The following is a 13,797-nucleotide window of genomic DNA, read 5'->3' on the forward strand; positions in this document are numbered from 1 at the left end:
CTGGGCTCAGTCTTAAACACACTTGCACTTTATTTCCACCGGTGTCCTCAAATACCTGATTTGCCCTAAAGATAACTCCACCAAATATACAATAAGTAGCTTTCCTCATTTAAAACATATACTGTATTCCTTAATGTGAGGAGCATTGGAAAGACAAAGCCTGGAAGATGACCCCCTCAGGTCCCTGGATGACTTAGCACCTTAGGAGAGAGTTGATCATACTTTTGACTATGCAGTGCATGGACACCCCGTAGTTTAATCTTGTGCTGTGCTTTTCACTCTCGCATTCGTGTGGAGCTTATGTTCCCTTTTGTCATTTTGGCTGGTGGAGACTTAATCATGTCATGACCAGACTTGGTCATTTCGATGTGTGGAGACTCAATAAAGGGGGTGAATTGGTGGAAAAGGCCCCATGCTATTACAGGCACCTGGGCGAGCACCCAGAATGCCCTGATGGTTGATCTGCCCCTGCATAAATAGTGGCAACAGTGGGGCTGGGACTATATTACAGTAGGAATTATGGAGCTGTGGCTAAATAAGAGTGATACTTGCTTTCACCTCCATAACATATCCCGTGTTCGCTCCTTCCTCTCCTTTTCTAATGCTGAGAAACTTGTCCATTCTTTGATCACATCCTGCATTGATTATTGTAACTCCCTACTGGCAGGTACCCCTTCAAATCATATATCACAGCCTCATTTGATTCAAAATTCTGCTGCAAGAGTCCTTACACAAACCAGCAGCAGCGAGCACATCACACCCATCCTGCTTCGACTTTACTGGCTCCCTGTGTCTTACAGGATCGAAAGTAAAATTCTATTAATAACCTACAAAGCTTTAAATGGGATTGCACAGGACAACATCAGTGACCTTCTCCATCACTTTGCTCCTGTCCCCCCACTAAGGACCTCTGATTGCAGCAATCCTGTTGAGCCCCACACTAACCTACACTCTGTGGGTGACAGCAGGGCCTTCAGCTGTATAGCACCCAGACTTTGGAATGATCTCCCGAGATTAAATAGATCAGCTATCTTCACTCATTCTTATACTCATTCTGACGGTTCTTTCAATTTACTTCTCTGTCCAGAGCCTCAGAATAATTTGTGTGCATGTGTGTTATATCACAAATAATGTTATTTGTTTAGGCTTTTCTTCTAGTATTGAATTTAGTATTTTACTCTGGCTTATTGAGGACTGATTGAGGTCATTGATGTTAGGTAGACTGCCTAGAGGGGGCTGGGTGGTCTCGTGGCCTCGGAACCCCTGCAGATTTTATTTTTTTCTCCAGCCATCTGGAGTTTTTTTTTGTTTTTTCTGTCCTCCCTGGCCATCGGACCTTACTTTTATTCTATGTTAATTAGTGTTCCCTAATTTAAATTATTTATTTTGTCCTTTTTCATCTTCTTCATTATGTAAAGCACTTTGAGCTACATTGTTTGTATGAAAATGTGCTATAAAAATAAATGTTGTTGTTGTTGTTTTGTTCTATCTAATGCTTTGTATATCCTGTATTTATCCATTGTCACACACATGCGCTTAGAAGGCAGCCAACAAGTCCTAAGGCGAGTGGTATACCACAAAATGAAGGGTTGATTTTGGGTACTAATGCCTCGTTCTCTCTTCCAACAGAGCAAAAGAAGAAAAATAACAATCTCACACACTTACCTTCAATCCTTCCAGTTTCACAAAATGGCCACTCCACAACAATCCCACTTTCCACTCCTAATGATGGCATCGCTTCCGCTTTCGGCATAGACATAGAATTACTAGACACCGCATGACCAGCAGCATCGTACGTCAACGTCGCTGCCATATTGTGAGTGGCACTGCTGTGGAGTGAAGTAATGAATAATGAGCTGCTGGGATTGTACAAACCCCGCTGTACTCTCCAAACCAGATCCCGGGGGATTGCATTTCATAGGTAAGGCTGAACAATTGTTTTGGATATATTTGGCCATTAGAAAATCCCGTTTTATAATCTTAGCACTCAAGGTCACCTTACAATAAGATTAAACATCATTAGTAAAATTAAAACGAGAGTGATAAATCGAAAAGCAATAATTAGTAAACAAACAAAAATAACTGGCAGTAACAGGGCAAAATTCACAATTGGTATGCCAGTTTGAAAAGATAAGTTTTGAGGGCAGTTTTAAAATGTGTTATTGAATCGAGCTGACGTATATGAGAGGGAGGAGAATTCCTGAGTTGAGGCGCACTCTAGATAGATAGATAGATACTTTATTAATCCCAAGGGGACATTCACATAATCCAGCAGCAGTATACTGATACAAAGAAACAATATTAAATTAAATAGTAATAAAAATGAAAAGAATTAAAATAAAATTAATGTTCGCATTTACTCCCCCGGGTGGAATTGAAGAGTCGCATAGTGTGGGGGAGGAACGATCTCCTCAGTCTGTCAGTGGAGCAGGACGTTGACAAAAGTCTGTCACTGAAGCTACTCCTCTGTCTGGAGATGATCCTGTTAAGTGGATGCAGTGGATTATTCATGATTGACAGGAGTTTGCTTAGTGCCCGTCGCTCTGCCACAAATGTTAAACTAAGAGAGACGCTGGAGATCCCATAGCACAGAGTCTGGCGTGTGGTACAGAAAGTCGAGCTGCAGATGAGGATCTGAGTGAGCGAGAGGAGTGTAAGTCTGGAGGAGATCAGTGAGGTGTGGAGAGCTTTAAATGTTACGAGTGGTATTTAGTATTGTATTCAGTAGTGAACAGGGAGCCAGTTGAGAGAGAATCGGTGTGATATGTTCAGTGGATTTAGAACAGCAGGTTATTATCCTGGCAGCAGAATTTTGAAGAAGTTGTAAGCGATGGATAAGTTCTTGTAGGATGTCAGATAGAATAGCATTACAGTAATCTATACGTGAGGTGACTCGGGCATTGACCGATACTTCAGTACTGTGTTACGTAAGAACAGGACGAAGTCTTGAAATGTTTCGGAGATGGAAGAAGGCAGCCCGAGAAATGTTACTTATATGGGAGGAAAAAGAGAGAGTACTGTCAAGAATGACGCCCAGGCTCTTCACCTGGGTAGAGATCCATCCATCCATTATCCAACGTGCTATATCCCAACTACAGGGTCACGGGGGTCCGCTGGAGCCAATCCCAGCCAACACAGGGTGCAAGGCAGGACCCGGGAAGCAAATCCGGGTCCCCTAACTGCATTATTATTATTATTATTATTATTGGTGGCATGGTGGCGCAGTGGTAGCGCTGCAGTCCTGGGTTCCCTTCCCGGGTCCTCTCTGCGTGGAGTTTGCATGTTCTCCCTGTGTCTGTGTGCGTTTCGTCTGAGTGCTCCAGTTTCCTCCCACAGTCCAAAGACATGCAGGTTTGGTGCATTGACGATTCTAAATTGTCCCTAGTGTGTGCTTGGTGTGTGGGTGTGTGAGTGTGCGCCCTGCGGTGGGCTGGCGCCCTGTCTGGGGTTTGTTTCCTGCCTTACGCCCTATGTTGGCTGGGATTGGCTCCAGCAGACCCCCGTGACCCTGTAGTTAGGATATACAGTAGCGGGTTGGATGGATGGATGGATTATTATTATTTAATAATTGCTGTTATTAGTGTATGAATGGATATAAATAATTGCATGTAAATGATTCGCCACAATCTGTTGAATGTAAACGATACTGTTTTAAACGTTATTGTTTTTTCATCAGAAAACCAGGTTTCCACGTCTACCTGTATTAGTTTAAATGGCAAATTTTGCCACTCGCAATAGGGCAGACACGCTGACGTATCGTGTCGACTGGGCAACACAGTGAATGCGGCGTCTGTCTATATGTCTATGGCTTCCGGCATGATGACATCACTTCCGTCTCTCTGTATTGGTGTAATTTCCTGCCAACTCATTTCCTGTAGCCATTTTGTATATAAATCCACATTTCAACTCTATACTTTGTCAAATGCTTTGGTTTTTTTTTATAATTTCTTACTTAAATCTTCACCACATCAGATGGAAATTATACAGGGCGATTCCCCAACTCTTTGTGGAATTTTCTGGGTGAATTTATTTTATTGCACCATTTTAGTGTTCTGTGCAGAAAATATTTGTATCCTCTGTAAAGCACCTTGAGCATGCTATATAATTAAAATGTATAATAATAATAATAATAATTATTATTATTATTGACAGGAATACAATATTAGTGGCTATATATGTTTCGGGAAAGAAAGACAAGGAAGGAAAGGGTGTGGTGCAGTATGAGAAAAATAATATTCAAGCCTATGAATTCAAGATGGCAGAATGGAACATGTCAGAATCACTGTGGTTAAGCTGGTAAGAAAGAAAGCCATACATTTGGTAATTGGAATGTACTACAGGCTGCCAGATTCAAAAGACGCCTACATTGTGGCCCACACTTACAACAACAACAACAACATTTATTTATGTGGCACATTTTCATACAAACAGTAGCTCAAAGTGCTTTACATACTGAAGAACAGAAAAATAAAAGACACAGTAAGAAAATAAAATAAGTCAACATTAATTAACATAGAATAAGAGTAAGGTCCAATGGCCAAGGTGGACAGAACAAAACAAAAACAAAACTCCAGACAGCTGGAGAGAAAAATAAAATCTGCAGGGATTCCAGACCATGAGACCGCCCAGTCCCCTCTGGGCATTCTACCTAACATAAATGAAACAGTCCTCTTTGGATTTAGGGTTCTCATGGAAGGGCTTGATGATGATGGTCACGTAGACTTCTGGCTTTCAGTCCATCAATGTTGGAACATCATGATACTTTGAGTAGGTGGAGGCGGCGCAGGCCACTACCACAAAGAAACCGGAAAAAGAAACAGAAGAGAGAGAAGGGGTCAGTACGGATTTTAGAGCCACCATGAATAGTTATTATGAAGAATTGAACATACAGAGTATCAGGATTAAGTTAAATTGAAGTTATAAAAAGGCCATGTTAAAGTAATGTGTTGTCAGCAGTGTTTTAAAGTGCTCTACTGTATCAGCCTGGCGAATTCCTATTGGCAGGCTATTCCAGATTTTAGGTGCATAACAGCAGAAGGCCGCCTCACCACTTCTTTTAAGTTTTGTTCTTGGAATTCTAAGCAGACACTCATTTGAGGATCTGAGGTTACGATTTGGAATATAAGATGTCAGACATTCCGATATATAAGATGGAGTGGCTTTATAAACCATAAGCAGAATTTTAAAGTCAATCCTGAATGACACCGGTAACCAGTGTAGTGACATCAAAACTGGAGAAAAGTGTTCAGATTTTCTTTTCCTAGTTAGGATTCTAGCAGCTGCATTCTGCACTCGTTGCAAGTGATTTATATCTTTTTTGGGTAGTCCTGAGAGGAGTGCGTTACATTAATCTAGTCGACTGAAAACAAACGTGTGAACTAATTTCTCAGCATCTTTCAAAGATATAAGAGGTCTAACTTTTGCTATGTTTCTTAAGTGAAAAAATGCTGTCCTAGTGCTCTGATGAATATGCGATTTAAAATTCATATTGCAGTCAACAATCACCCCTAAGCTTTTTACCTCCGTCTTGACTTTTAATCCTAATGTATCCAGTTTATTTCTAATAGCCTCATTGTATTCATTATTGCCAATCACTAAGATTTCAGTTTTCTCTTAATTTAACTTGAGAAAGTTTTTATTCATCCATTCTGAGGTACAAGTAGGACATTGTGTTAGTGAATCAAGAGAATCGGGGACTGAGGGGACTCACACTTAGGGGACCGTTCATACGTAACCTGCATCTCTGGAATTAAACTTTTGAATTAAAACCTTAGGAATGTCATCCTGGTGGTTACTTAGCATAATTCCTGGGAATCTTCCAGTTTGACATAAATGTAAGCAAAAACAGAACATTGCCAGGTAAACCATGAAAAATGGAACAGTGATTAACGTATATGTAAGAAATGTGCAGATGTGTGTTTTTGCCATTGTTTTAAATGTTTAACACTCTTTTCAAGTTTTTTTGTCCTGTGGAGTGTGTCCCCTTGTTTCCTAACAGTTACAATTAATGACAAGTGGAGTAGACACCAGAGCAGACAACACTGAATGTTAAAGCCTACAGCTACTTAGTGCCATACCCATTAGTGTGCACTTTAGTAAAACTGTTTCAATGATAGTTTTTTAAACTTTCAGTCCCAGGTTTGCCATCTTTTGGGCCACGCAGTTGGGATTCACCATTGTATTCAATGAGGAAGGTTTGCATACAGTCATGTGGGTCACCACGGGCAGTGTAGGCAATTGGCACTGCTCTGCAATGACTGCCAGCAGTGAATGTCCAAGAGGCACCAACAATATCCCCCCACAAAGGGTATGACTGTTGGTGGAGAATGGACTGCATCTCGAAGACACTAAGAAAGGTGAGACGGGGTCACAAAAATTAAGAAACGGGGGTTTAAATAAACAGAACACCTGGAGAAGAGTAATGCAACTCCTGATGCTGGCGATCAATACAATCTGAACAACCACATTAAAAAACAGTACACCATCCCCATGTAACATATAGAAATGCTGCAATGTTGCAAACAAGGTGTTGTAATTTCCTGATTAATACCAAAACAAAAAAACTAGGAAATAGCAGCTTGCTTAATGAAGTTACAAGACAAATTAAAAGCAGAAGTTGGTTGGAACAAAAACCTTCATCCTCAGTAGGCCCCAGGACTGAACTTGAGAACCATTATTGTAAATATTTATATTGTTAAATGTAAAAAGAGTATAAATGATATTCAAAAACTATTCTGAATTGCTTTTCTACTACGAAACATGAGACATGGAGAATACACTCCAGAGAAGGGTTACATGAGCTGACATTTGAAAACTGCTCGCACATAGCGTTGTGAACACGTGACAATAAACTAGAACTTGAACTGAGCTGCGCTGACCTCCTCGACAAACCACTGGGTCTGCGCTGCTTCATCATCATTTATTTTACTGACTCTAATTAACTCCTGAACTGTTAAGCAAATCAACTCTTTCAACAAACTGTTGAAAGTTTGTTTCTCAATCTTTGTGTGTGTGTGTATAGAAGAGACCTTGAGATAAGCTCATAAGATGGACATCAGTGTGCCGTAGTGTGTCTGTACATGTAGTAGTGCAGGTTTGTAGTTAAGGCTTCATTCTTTATTTTTATTTTCATTTTTTTATGTATTTTGCTTCACGAGGAGCCAGAGCAAATCCAGGTAGCATTAGACACAAGCCAATCTTAGCTGGGGCTTCATCACTCCATCCATTCATCTGCCCATCCATCAATTTTCTTAACCCACTTATCCAGGGCAGGGTCACAGGGCCACATGGGCTATACAGCCTATGCACTGGAATGTTGGAGATAATTAACAAAAAGGCAATAAGGAGAAAGTGTCTGACTCAATGGAGACCCTAGTAACCAGGAGCTGTGAAGCTGCAGCATTAACCCCGGATCTCTCCGTGTAACGTCTTCAGTTACTGTCCTTTTATTCTTATTCCTAAACTTCTAAGTTCAGGTCACTATAGACATACTATAATCAGTCCCAAACAGGAACTGCTGAAGAAGCCCAACCATGGGGTGGTGGAGATCCAAGTTGCCACCTAGTAACTCTGAACTAATAATACTTTATTATAAGCTCGACATCTAGGACTTCATTAAGGCCCATGATCATAGAATACTTTCCCTGTAAGACATAAATGAGTTCACTGTCTTGATTGTGTTACTACAAAAATAGCAAAAGAGGCGAGGCCTCCACAATACAGGCCAGAAGCTTACTAGCCTGCCCCAATATAGGCGTTACCTCAGGCAGGCTTGAGTCACAGACAACCAGCAGGCCTTGGCCTACCCAAACCACAGTTCAAATGTAGTCAAGAAATACCCTTCTAAGGTGAGGAAAACCATAAAAACATCTGGCCGGAGAAGTGCAAGGCCACTAAAAGATCTTCATCAATAATCAATTAAATAAAAAGGGAGAAGAAAGGATTTGCCCAAAAAAGGCAATTTATAGCAATTTATAGCAAATTCAAATCACAATCTATCAGCAAAAAACTAGAGAACAACAGCAAAAAAATAAAAAGAATCAGCAAACCGAAAAGCAGTGCTTACAGAGCAGCCCAGAAACCCACCAGCCTACCAAAGAGTGGTCTTCTCATGGGGCAGACTACGGCCTACTCCCCAGGCTGGCTTCAGCCTACTCCAGGTCTTTATAGGCTTTAGCTTCTTAAAAATTGAATGACTCCAAAAGGTGGTGGTGGTTGGGGTAACCATCAACCTCTGACTATTAAAAAATGAAAAAAGAATCTTTACAAAAGAAAGATGTATTTCCAAACTTGAAAGAAAAACAACAAAATACTCAAAATACCAAAACTTGACAAAAGAATTTGCCATGTCCCAAGCACCATATAGGGGCTGTAAGGAGAAAGTAAAAACTCAATGGAGACCCTCATCATCTGGAACAGTGAAGAGATAAAAAAAAAGAGATACTGAACAAAAAACAAGAGCACAATAACCACCACCATCAGCAGAGCACATTCAAATGAACCGTAGGGGACTGCATTTCCCATAAACCTTTATTGGGCTGGGGGTGGACCCTCCATGGCAATGGACAGGTGACCCCATCTCTTAGGGAACAATATACACAGAAGAACAGCAAGGTACACATAGATAACTAAACAATAACCAAAGAGAATAAAAATAAGAAATGAATAAAGATAATAAATAAATCAACAGAAGAATTTTATAAAAATAAAAGACAAAAATGAGTGATCATGAAAAAACAACAAAGAAGAGAGAAAAAAGAAAATTAAATATAAGCCACGGCAGGAACATACATAGAAAAAAAACACAAACATTAACCAGGGAAAAACCTTGGCTAAAATATAACAGTGGCTACCTTTGCTATATTACATTTAGTGATTTTTTTATGTTAAAATGGTGAGTTTATGAATTTAGCACTAAGCAAAATAAAGCTTAATTAATCTTTCATCAAATGCATTCAAGCAGTCTTTTAGTAACAATTTATTCGTCAGATTGCACTTCCAAATTCGGCCACTAGCTGTCAGTGCAGAGCACACCTTTTCCATCGTTTTGATTTTGTACCCTGAATCGGATTAAGCAGGTTTATTAAGGATGCCATGTTATGTAAGGCTGTATTTGTGCCATGCTGTAAAATGGCAGCTCGCTTATTCTACATTTGGCATTTATTTATATTAAACAGATTTACATTCAGGCATCAGCTTTCCTCGTTGATTTGTTTATTTACCTCATCTCATCTTCTCAAACCGCTTTAATTCAGTTATATTTTGCTAAGAAAATTAATTGCGTTATACTAGATACTAATAGTAAAGAAGACTTAAAAAGAAATAGGCTGAAAACAAATGTATTCTAGAAAAAATAAGTAGATTCTGCCAAAGAAATTGCTCAAATGTGTGCCCTGTGTTCATAATTAATGTGGATTTGTGTTTTGCTCCTGGCACCAAAAACTTCATCTTGAAGGCCAGGCTGCAGTGCCTGTGGGGGGCCATCCTGGCTCATAAAAGTAAAATTAATTTCTTTACATAAATGCCCATGAATTCACTGCCACTGTGGGCCTTGTTTCTGTTCTCTCTGCAGTCTTTGACAGTTGTGATAAGATAGATGTACATAACAAATTATTGGCTGTCCTCATTGGCCAGGCTGTGCTGCGTCAAGGCAGTGATGCAGTATATTAGGCCTGCTATTTCTCAAGGTCACTAGGACAAGCAGCCATTGCTGCATTACTTCTTTCTGCCGCTGGAGAGAATGAGAAACGTTTCCCAGGAGACTGTGAGTGAATAACAGAGCAAAAAAAAAAAAAGTGTGACTCATAACAGTGTCGAGCCTGCAGCTCAGAATTTCCCTCGGCTTTGATCTAAACGGTAGTGCGATTCATCAGGTTTCATTAGTATACAAGTGATTTCCCAAGTAGTGTATCGCGCTTTTTTCATGTCAGCCCAGGGACAGATGGCTCGGTTTGATTACATTCTTAATATGGCAACAGACAAAAAAGGGAATTAAACAACATTTTTAATGCTTCTTTATGCTTGTCATGACAGGTAACATAAAAATGACAGTCTTTAATGGCTATTCTATTAAGGTACATGCAGAACAGAAATATTCATCAACATAAACCACTAATTTTGGTTGGCATAGTCGTTAACACTCCCAGATCTGAGTTTGATTTTTCCATGCAGTCGCTGTCTGTATTGAGTCTACACATCTTCCTGCATCTCTTCTACATTAATCATGGAGACCTGTGTGTTACTCTTTAAAGTGCCTTGTGATGGTGTACCCTGACTAAGAACATAAGACCATAGGAAATGTGACAAATGAGAGGAGACCATTCAGACCATCAAACTCTTTTCTTTAGCTAACAGCTCAACTGTCCCAATACCTGAAGAAGAGGGGCTTCAGTCCTAAATGCACTTCCTCTTAATGTCCATTGGTGTCCTTGAGTACATGAAATTTGCTGCATTAACTTCATTCAGGCCTTTGCGGATGTTGATGCCCTGGGTTAGTTCCTCATGCAGTCTCTTCTGCTCGAGATCTGTCGGAGTTTGACATGCCTTTAAGTTCTTGGATGCACCTGGTTGTTCTCCTTTGCACATCTTGAAGTGCTGCTGTGTCTCTTTTACAGCATGGTGACCATGTTCTCTGGAAGGCTGATGGTGTGTGTTCTCTGATGGACTACCATCCCACTAAGTGATAATTCTAATCTAAACAATTAGGGTGAGCTCCTGCTGCACAATGCCCTGAGCTAAACAAAGCAAGTGCACAAAATGGACGGAGGGACATGTGTAAATTTTGTTTGTTACCTATTTCATCTGTGCAGTACAGCCCGGACACAGACAGGCAGACATGTCGGTTCACCACACACAATTATTTACAGTCCTATTTAGAGTGCACAAAACCCAGTGCCTCAGCACCAATCACCCCTTTCAGTCCTGGCTGCACAACAATGCCTTTTCCGTCTTCAGACTACCTCCATTCCTCTCCTCCGAGCTCTGTCCACTTCCACCTGACTCTCGCCATCGAATGGAGGGAAGCTGCCCCTTTTATGCACCCCCGGATGGGCTCCAGGTGCTTCCTAAGGAGCCTCCGCCGACACACCCCCGTGTGGCGGAAGCACCAGCTGTGTAGCCGGAAGCCCTCCGGGTGTCCCTGATCCTCTTCCCGCCCAGCACTTCCTGGTGTGGCGGAAGTGCTGAGGTCCAGGGCTCCCAAGGCATTGGGGACCCCCCTGGCGGTGACCACGGACCCCTACAGGGTTGGGCTTCCAAGCCATCTACCCATGGCCCCCAACATAACCAGGGCGGTCGCCCCCTCGTGGTCTGGAGGTGGCACAAGCCCTCCTCCGGTCCTCCTGGGCGTACCAGCTGGGTACCACCCCCAGCCGCGTGCCACACACCAAATAGCAGCCATTTTGTATGCATGACTATACAACTTCTGCTACTTTGGCTATAAACATTGCAGTACTCATTATATTTCAGAAATACATTGGGTTGCAGCCATGTTGGATAGAGAAGCATTTCTATATTATCTGGTGCAATGCGCAGTCAATGTTACACTTCTTTCTAAAATTTTATCAATGATGTGTGGAAATACCTCAGGCAGTTTCTTCATCTGTTACTTATGTACGAATGAAAAGCTGTTTACAGGATGTCACTTCTTGCTGTGATAAATTAGAAACATATTTTCATACCTCCACTCCTCACCATACACCTGGCATAATGTACAGTATCTCACTAAAGTACTTGATATGGTAATGAGTGATAAGGTAAACCCAATCGTCAATTAGTTAGGTGGAAAGTAAGACACTTGTGCAAAAAGAGCTCTGAAGAGGTCTTATCTTAAACAAGGCCAGCTTTACACCATTCGTAAGCGATCGCTTTCCACCCACCGACTGTGCTTTATTTTCTGCCACACTTCATCCAACTTCTTTTGAATTACTGATATCCATGATTGCAGACATCAGGAAAATAAAATTGAGCAAAACCTTCCTCCATTATATTATACATTTAATCCAATTCACACGTGTTGGAGAATGTGCAGGCTTCACACAGACAGACACCCAGGATTCAGGAACTGTGAGGCAGCAGATCGGCCAAAGCATTAATGAGTGGCTCCACAGTCAAATTACAAAATTTTGTTTTCACGTTGCTTTCCTTATAACTAAATATTTTACCATCCATCTTCTAAACCAGTGGTTCCCAGCCTTTGCTATGCTCCACACCCATAGAAACTGCTTCATTTATATTTGCACACCCCGCAAAAGTAATATCACATTTAAAGATGAAGAAGTCAAATTTATCGTTTTTGAACCACCTACAGTAGCATTTCTCAACCTTTAAGTATTTGCGACCCGAGTTTTCATAACAGTTTTAATTTTTTTGAAATGTAGATGCACATTTTATTATATCTATTTAACTTTTATCGACATTTATCTAACTCTATATTTACTGTTCTAGTATCAGAATGTAGTTTAAGTTAATTTGTTTTGGTTTCAGCAGATGTTTTTTTCACATTTTTGATTCTTGTTTTCTTTTTTTCACATCTTCACGCCCCCCTTTTTGTTACTTCGCGCCCCTTAGGGGGGCCCACCCCACAGGTTGAGAACCACTGACGTACAGTGCTGCCAACGAACGAATGAAACTAAAAAAATAACAAGCTTCTACCGTAGTGCATAACATTTAAATATAAACTGAGTAACTTACCTTTATAAATCTCAATAATCTTGCAATTGAGTCCCCTGTGAAGATGGGTGCTGGGATATCCCACGAAGCATTAAGTACTGCGAGGGAATGACGCCTGATAAACAATCAAGGGGTTAGGGGGACTGGAGAACCCTGTGAAGAAATGGGTGCTGGCACGTCGCTAATGAGTGAAACAAACACAGTCAATGAATTTTGTCCCCCAATAATAAGTGCCATGCGTTTCAAAAGCAGATGTGCTGCATAGGTACATTTGCTGCAGTACTGCTAGGACCACCAGCAGGAGAGGTGGGCTGAGCGTAGGCAGCAGGTTTTGCATATAATTTAGTCCCCCCTGGCAAAAACATCAAACAAACCTGAAATCAGTGTTATTTCACAATCAGGGCTTGCACAGAAATCAATACTAGACTTTACCCTTCTCTACGGGTCATTACAAGGTTCAAATTCCATTCTCTAAAATAAAGTTATTCACCTTTATAAACACTCTGCCTGCAGCAAGGAACCCACAAGAACATGCATTTCTGCAGCTCATTTACAGGTGACAACTGTGTGTGCAATGACACAAAATCAAACCAGCGGTACCCAAAGATTCTCCAAAGAGACACAGTACCGAAGGAGTCCAGTCTTCATCTCAGGTCACTTGATAGCGTCCATGTCTCGCAAACAGGAAGCAGCAGGACTCTAAAGGCTTGGACCTTCGTCCTTTTACAGAGATATCAGGAGCGCCACACACTTCTTTCCAGTGACCTCATGACTCCCCCATGCTCTCTCAATCCGTTTACTGACTTCATAGGAAGAGTCGCCAGAGACATGAATGTCACTGCCAAGGTACGCAAACCTCTAGACAAGGTCGACACTCTCTCCACAGACAGACACACTGCTGATGGCTGTGCCCAAGAGGTCATTAAAGGCGTGGATCTTGGTTTCTATCCAGGACACTCACAAACCCAGAAACTCAGACTCCTGTCTCCGTCTCTCAAGAGCCCTGATCAGTGTCTCCATTGACTCCGTCAAGATCACAGCATCATCGGCAAAGTCAAGATCCGTGAATCTTTCTTCACCAACAGATTCCCCACAGCTGCTGGACCCCATGGCCCTGTCCAACACCCA

General features: G+C 41.3%; 1 protein-coding gene across 1 annotated transcript in view; it reads right to left on the reverse strand.

The window, feature by feature from the left end:
- The window catches only part of ca6 (carbonic anhydrase VI), a 43,629-nt gene extending 30,660 nt beyond the window's left edge, over positions 1-12,969 (reverse strand). The window contains exon 1 of the mRNA XM_039755530.1: positions 12,691-12,969. The gene's annotated coding sequence lies outside the window, so the exon portion shown is untranslated. The remainder of the gene's footprint in view (positions 1-12,690) is intronic.
- Positions 12,970-13,797: the final 828 nt, after the last annotated feature.

This window comes from Polypterus senegalus, chromosome 6, assembly GCF_016835505.1.
Source record: "Polypterus senegalus isolate Bchr_013 chromosome 6, ASM1683550v1, whole genome shotgun sequence".
Taxonomy (NCBI): domain Eukaryota; kingdom Metazoa; phylum Chordata; class Cladistia; order Polypteriformes; family Polypteridae; genus Polypterus; species Polypterus senegalus.